Here is an 8,166-nt window from a genome sequence, read left to right on the forward strand (position 1 = left end):
TCTCTCTCTCTCTCTCTCTCTCTCTCTCTCTCTCTCTCTCTCTCTCTTTATAGCATAATTTTTTTTATTTATATTTACATATTGTTCCCATATGTTTTCATAATGTGAACGAAAAAAACAAAATGCTAAAGGCAGCATCCCATTTCTTAATTTTGTTCTGTATGGTCACCTCAGTTTTAGTAAAAATTTGAAACTATAAATTGATTTTATTGCTATTTTATTGTTTATAAAGTCCCAAAGATTATTATCGATGAATGAACGAAAACCAAATGCATAAGCAAGCGTTGAATTTTGAAAAATATTCAATAACTGCTTCTTCTTCCTTTTTGGAGCAAGAACTAACTGCCTCTTTGAGGATGGCAATCATAATAAACAAAACAGCAAAAATAAAGAAGGAACCGAAAAAAGTGGATGAAAAATATAAAATTTTTTGTTCACAAGCTCTTAAGCATACAATTACCTGCAAGAGTTGTGAAAACTTAGAAGAAGAAAAAGGAGTTAACAATATGTATATATACAGAATATGTTACAGAACAATTTCAATTCCCTTGCTTATTTTCAAGAGTATATACATACCAATGCACTCCAACGCACACACATACACATGCAACTACCTTTAAAAGTCATGTTTATTTAAAAAAAAAATCGAATAGAAAAACTTGTCTTGACTTCAAGTTACATTAGCATGCAAATCCACTTGTAACCGTTACCTAGTATGTCAGCTTATCGATTCTTGTTTGTCGTGCATGATAAAAAGGCTAGTGTGTGGTTGGTTGCATGTGTAATAATATCAAAATCATGTTCGTTTACTCAAACAGATGGCTACACAATAACGCAGATATTCATGTTCAGAAACACTACATATATCTTCTTATAGACAACCAACATTTTCTACTTTATCTTATACAACATGTTTATAGTTCGAATAAGAATTTCTTGTCGATCCTCCGATACGTATATCGTGTTATAACCGTAGTGTATATAGAAATCTGGTTTTAGATGTCAACTTAAGTTATAACGTGTTAAATTAATGAGTTTATCCGTGGAATGGACTTAGTTTTATTTTGGTGGCTTTAGGTGGTTTAGTCACTCTCGGAGATTAGTACTTTCGCTACCAGCTGCCGCATGTATGTGATACAGAGGTTTCTTACCATCATAAAAAACAAAACTAATATCATGCTGGTGAAGTAAAAATATTGTAGTGGCCGCCGATCCATTATTAAATCCTCTACGCCACCTTGTAGTTGTTCATACGGCTACTTTTCAAAATTAAGGCATTATACGGAAATTGATCGAAAACGTGACTCGATTTGGGGCATTTGCAATGCGGACAGACGGCCATACGGTCAGACAGGCTTAGACCAGTTCAGAGAGCAAAATAAAAGGACGGTTCATCTGAAGTCACTTTTAGTGTGGCATACATCTGCACGAACTTAACATGCTCTTGTGCCACAAATGGTGTAAGACATAAAAGTTGTGTTTATACAACTTTTTGTTATCCTGTTAGTTGAGGTCATATGATCATGAAAAAAATCTTGTGCTGTAATGAAAATTTTTCCCAGGAGTCCCTGGTATCGAATGGTTTTTAGACTGCAGAAATAACTGGTATATTGAGTCTCTTCTCTTGAGAATGGGCCTATAAAATATCTCTTTACTAATAACTGTTCAGTAACTACACACTACTAACTGATACTAAAGACGATAGAAAAAGATAAAAACTGTTGTGTTTATCATTACGGGAGAGCCTGAAAGATAAGAAGTCGATCAAGGAGGGTTTAATTGCTTCCAGGCTGCAGTACTCCGCTTCTGTTCCCTTTCTTTCTTGCTGATGTATATGTGCGGGGAAATTCACTTAAAAAAAGGTAATAAAAAATAATTTTCCCGATAGGAAAATAATTCCCTTTATTGTTTTACGTATTTAAAAAAAAAAAAAAAACATGTTTTCTTAGAAGCTACGAGTCCCATAGAACAAGTTAGTGTTACCCCTTGCTTTAAAAAAAATAAAATAAATGCATTTTTACAAACGCAACGGAAGAACTTGGGTATATAGGAAAGATTCGATTCTGAAGGTGGAATTCTATTTGGGATAATTAAATGAATTAGATTCGTAACCATATCGAATAGTCTAAAATACATTGACGTTAATAGATACCATCACCCAGAAGTAATTAAAATTATTTCCGCTACGATAACCAATGTGTCTTTTTTTTAAATTATTTATTATATTAACAAGGGTAATTCTCAAAGAATTATCATAATTTACCAAAGAATTAACATTTGAGACTACTCAAGACGACACTTACCTGTATTCAAATGGATTTACTTATGCATAAAATGTAGTAAGCTAAGTATGTACGTAACGCAATTTTTAGGTGTTGGGAAAAGGAAATAACATGTATAAATATATATATTTACATAAAAAATGCATGAAAAAATATTGATTTTATATACAATATTTCTTATGTAAAGTAGTTCCTATACTTTAGCATTTTTTTAAATATTAAAAAAAAGAGAAACTAACACAAATAAATCATGTATAATAGATGTGGTGGATAGTATCTGATATGAGAAGGATTCACTTTTTTCTTCTATTTTTTTTTAAACTTGCTTAATAGGCGTATGAGTAACTGATTTTGATTTCATGTATTAGGTGTTAACAAAAATTTTGTTCGGCTACTTCTCCGGTCAAAATGATAAACAAATGGGAAAATAAGTATACATAACGGTTGAATTCGATGTCTTTGGCCTTCCTCTACATAATATAATAATTTTTCATTTAATATTTCTGTTTAATTCAGCGTACCCCAACGCTACTCATGGATCCCCCAAAATTCTTCTTCTTCCAAATTCATTACTTTTGTTGTTTATTCGAAGCAATCTGCCGCCGAAACCCATAAAGCAGGTTCAAAGGCCTACGGTGACGCTGATGTCGATTTTAGGTTCAACGGTTTGGGATGCGTATTGCCTGAAAATGCTATTTTTGGACCACATGTTGCAAGAGTTGTCCAGGATGCACCGTTGCAGCTCGAATGGAAAGTTCTGTCACACCTAACGCACTCACCACACATGGCGCTTTGTGATTACCGCTTGCTCAAATCAATGCACCGTGGCTTGGTACGCAGGTCCACAAAGTTGAACAAATGCGAAAATGGATTCGGCGGGTGGATCGCTGCCAAGCCAATATAAGTTCTTTCGACACGGTATCGCCATGTTGCCAAAAATATTGTGAAATGTTATAGAAAAGGATGGAAACTATTCTGATTACTACATATTGTATCAATTTTTCACAATAATTTACTTTTCCAAGTAAAAAGTGATGAAGACTTTTGTAAACACCTAATATGCACATCTACCTGGGCACACATACGACTGCCTTTGATGATTTATTTCTATACCTTTCGTGTAATAATTGCATCTTTAACACATGTGCACCGGTAATGACGTATGACTAGTTTGATGTGGTTTCGAAAAAGGTGCCAATATGGAGAGAATGTTGAAAAAAAAAGCTCAAAGAATTAACTGAACGGTTTTCAATTTGTTTATTTTACCGTAACATTATATTTGTCTGTATGTATTCGCAATATGCATCTGTGTGCATGTTTTACGTGACATATGCGACTGTAATAGGGACGTGAGCGTCTGCGTTTGCGTGTATGTATACACATAGTAGTAATGATTAATGATTTGTTTCCAACATATGAATGTCGTCTCATTCAACTGTGCCTTTGTTTCTATTTGAGCTGACGTTTTATGTTAGAACCAATAATTTATCATATTATGTCGGCATTCTAAAATAGAAGTGCATTAAGTTTGCGATTCAATTTACAACATTCAAGAAGTCCATTGGAAAAATTAAATCTATTTAACCCTGGGAAAGGCTACCCAAATGGAAAACGTGTGAACTTAAAATGTAGGACTATGCTGCATACGCACGATGTGTTCTCTACTTTTGACTCGATTGTCAATAATATTTCTACATCGCTTAACACATGGCCCGTTTTACACGTTTTCAATCATACCTGATTATTAACCACTACATTTCAATTCATAACAGTTTTTAGCACTTACATAAAACTTATGCTACGTATAATATTATGTGGTAAGAAAAAAATATATATTTATCGTATGTCGTTGCTTTTATATCACATGTTTCATTTTATAAATTACCTGAATTAATATTTTCATGTTTATCATGATTTAACTGTTATTTCTATATTTTATTTACTCTTCGCACATTTTTGCCTGTGTGCAACTTACACGGTTTTGTGAAAAAATGCGCATTTTTGACTTTTATCAGCAACCTATCTAACCACCAAGGGCCATGGGGGATATTAATGTGCAGTTGTGAAGTGGGGACTCGCTGGCAAGCGTCGCAGGACTATTCAACATGAGATTTGTATTAGAGCGGCCGATTCAGAAGAGTTAGACTGCGAAGCTTTACTCACCAATTTAAAAATATATCATATCTTGATATAAATGAAAATAAAAAAACATGTAAACATAAAGAAGAGTTAATCGATTTTACTTATCTAAGCGCAATATTAATGTGAGTGACACCTTGACTCCGTTTTCTTTCCTAACACATCGAAGATCACATTGTATTTTGTACACTTTGCATATTGTATTTGATTTTATTAATATGACACCGATTTACCTGTTTTCCTGTCACCATGTTATAAATGATTTTTACATCCAAATTGGCTTGTAAGGTAATTAGAAAAATGTTGATCGACTTAGTTCCATGAAGAACGAAACTACTCCGCGACAAGTCTTGTCGTAACGGCTGCCTACCAAAAAAAAGATAAAACGTCACAACATGTCTGGCTGTGTCGATCTTGCATCCAAGAAGAAGGACAAAAACGTAAAATCATATAAAAGCAAGGTGGCACCAAGGATCAGTAGACGGCCATTTGACTTCCATTAACGTTGGCATATAAATCCTTGTGCGAATGCGTTTATTTCTTATTCCTTATTTCACAGGATGGAATTACGAAAGTATCTGCTATTTGTCATTTTGATTATAATATCAAGAAATATGCCTCAGTGACCGCAAAAACGCACGCCCTGTCAGCCCTCCCCTCTTCCTTTGACGGGGTCTGTGCAATTCGCCAAAAAAAAAGATGCAAAACCAAATTTTCCATAAATGCTTAAATTGGTCTATTTATAAAAATTTTGAATTCGGATTCGAATTGGCATCATTGTCTTTTATATTGTCTATGTAATGGTATGGCATTGCCGGCATAAACGACAATGTAAATGATGATCGAACCAGCATTTTTCAAGATCTTAATTATTTTTTAAATCACGTGTTATCCGCCTGAGTGGCCGAGTAGGCAAGAGTCTCGACTAGCAACTCAATGGTCAAGGGTTCAGACCTCAAGTGCGGTAGAGTTTTTAATAAAAGTCGAAAGCCTTAGATGCTAGTGTTTTAAGACTTTACTCTTAGAATTTAATCAGTGGCTAAATTTATAATAAGAATAATAAATCACGTGTTAAGAGTATAAAACAAATATTAAGGGATTTCGATATGATGATGAACAGTTAGCGATGGAATGAAAAACATTCTAAAATAAGGTAAAATTATCCAATCAAGCCATCTCAAGATTCGGTACTTGTTAGATTCCAGTTAGATTATAGGTAACATGAAATAAATTGAAGAAAAATTACTTCAATACTATAAAGATAACCTCATTTAAGAAGAGTAATAAATACTTCGATTTTGATGTAAGCTGATAGATACTAAAGACTTTAAAAAATAAACTTGTATTCGCTTTAGACGTAACCTTGGATAATCACCTTTTGAAAACGACACATTAGAACATGAACTTAAGTCATTAAATTTAGGGATCGATCGTTCGAGACAACTTTTGTAGTAACTTTTTCATTTTGCTTTCGAGAATTCTATAGGATTCAATATAGGAATCAATTTTATATAAAAAACAGGCCGCAAGTTACAATTATTTGTGTATGATTCTTTCTCCAAACTTTTAGACGATCTTTGTAAATGTTAACTTTTGCGCCAACATCTCCATCTTTTACGTTTACTGATTGTAGCTGAAGGCATGTAATGCCTATTTTCAAACTTCTCCTCTGGCGATCAGTTAAGCGTGTATGTCCGAAGGCTTAGTTTTGGAGTAATCCGTGGCTTGACAGATCGATGGGCAGAGATACGGTCGGACGGACGTGGATAAATCACTACAGAACCTTAGGCTGATCAACTAGATATTATATTTTTGTACCCATCACTGAGAGGTGAGTGGTATATTCATTTTGTCAACACGTGTGCCACGCCCGGAAGGACCATTCGAAGACCATAAAAAGCATAAACATTCTTGATCCTGAGCCTGAAATTTTGAATCACCATCTCCGTTCGTCTGACTGTCTGTGTTATGTCTATTGTTAGCGCTCTCCTGATAGCAAAAACAGAGATATCCTGTTCAAATTAGGCAGAAATATTGGAAGGTTCTGCACGCAGATTGGCATTGAAAATGGACCAAATCAGTGCAACGACACAATCACAGTACCGCGTAAACTGAGACCATCTCTGTTTTCTAAAAGGAGTGAAAAATTAGTTTCTTACTCATAAACTACAGTAGATAAATCTACAACACTACTACAGCGTCATCCATAGATGAAATGGGAAAAAATTGACTAAGACCACCCACGCCGCCTAAAAAGGACACGCCTACAGCGATCACATACCTATGCAACAGAAATTGTGCACACTTTTGCTGTCATTTTGTTATGTACAACACATACACCATATAAATATCCATTTTTATTCTGAAATTAGAAGAAACCAACCGCTCCCATCCAGTATTACAGAGTATGAAAACTTAAAAATAAACTTCCTTCCTTTTAATCTCTTTTAAGGTAATGGTGAAGGGAATAAACAGATTCGGTCTCGACCGAATATAATTTGCGTGCTAATTAGTTTATAAAATCTCCGCTGCATATGTCTTGATGTTGCAAATGAAAAGACAAACTAACACACCATCAGCTATTAGCGAGAGATATAAAAAAAGAAAATATTTCATTTAAAATAAAATTATGCATTAATATAATTTCACACGTTGTCATTATAACTTTATAAAAATTATTACAATAAATAAATACATAAATGCAAATACGAGTTAGTAATTATCGAGCTTTTTGCATAAATACACAACTTTTAAAGGCAAATATGGTCACAAAAACAACATAATATATTGGCTTTCCAAACACTAAAATTATTATTACTTCTCCTTAGGCGTATGATATTTTCACAGCAATTTAGATTTTCAAAGAAAATAAATGAAATTTAATTTTGTCCAATATTTAATAATAAATAACAAACCTGGTCTGCGTAGGTGCACCAGTACTACATATCTTACATATATGGAATTTTAATATAAAATCACAAAAATGCCTTTGATAATTTTAATTAAATTTAAATCAATTACGTGCAAGTCAAAAGATGTAAAAGATATAAAAAGAGCACTTAGGAGTATCTTAAGCTAATAAAAATTTTAAATAAATCTTTCCTATATTATATTAAAATGGCAGAGGTAAGTAAAAGGCTCTAACATGAGATTTTCATTGCTAACAAGTAAAGGAAATAAATCATGTTAAAAGCATGACATTCTAATTTTATCGAGTAATAAGAGACCAACAAGCAAACATACTTTATTATTATTAATTAATTCCGACAATAATTTGACTAATGCCTTATATACGTTTCAAACCATAATATCTGTAAGTTATTTTAAAATGACAAATAAAACAAATAACATTTCATCGTGTTATATATTGAAAAGTAGAGCCTTCAATGGCAAACACATTTCATCAAGAAAATTACTTAGTTAACGGTCAAGACAAATGACAAAAGATTGTGAAAGAAAAAGTTACGTTCGCTTTATTAATGGACCGAATCACACTTCAATTCACGTTTACAACTTTAACTTGATAAATATTAATATAAGATACTAAACGAAGCTCGGGTGCTTATGAAAAGTTTTTAATGAAAATATCGGTTTTTATGCACCTTATAGCTTTATTTATTTTGATGACAAAAATCGCCCACCATTTCGGTCCCAAACGGTAAGGTTTATAGAAGAGGTAAAGCGATACAGTAAACAATTTTGTTATGGAAGGGTTGGCCACGACAGGGGGGATCAAAATGTATAG

This window comes from Glossina fuscipes, unplaced genomic scaffold, assembly GCF_014805625.2.
Source record: "Glossina fuscipes isolate IAEA_lab_2018 unplaced genomic scaffold, Yale_Gfus_2 155, whole genome shotgun sequence".
Taxonomy (NCBI): Eukaryota; Metazoa; Arthropoda; class Insecta; order Diptera; family Glossinidae; genus Glossina; species Glossina fuscipes.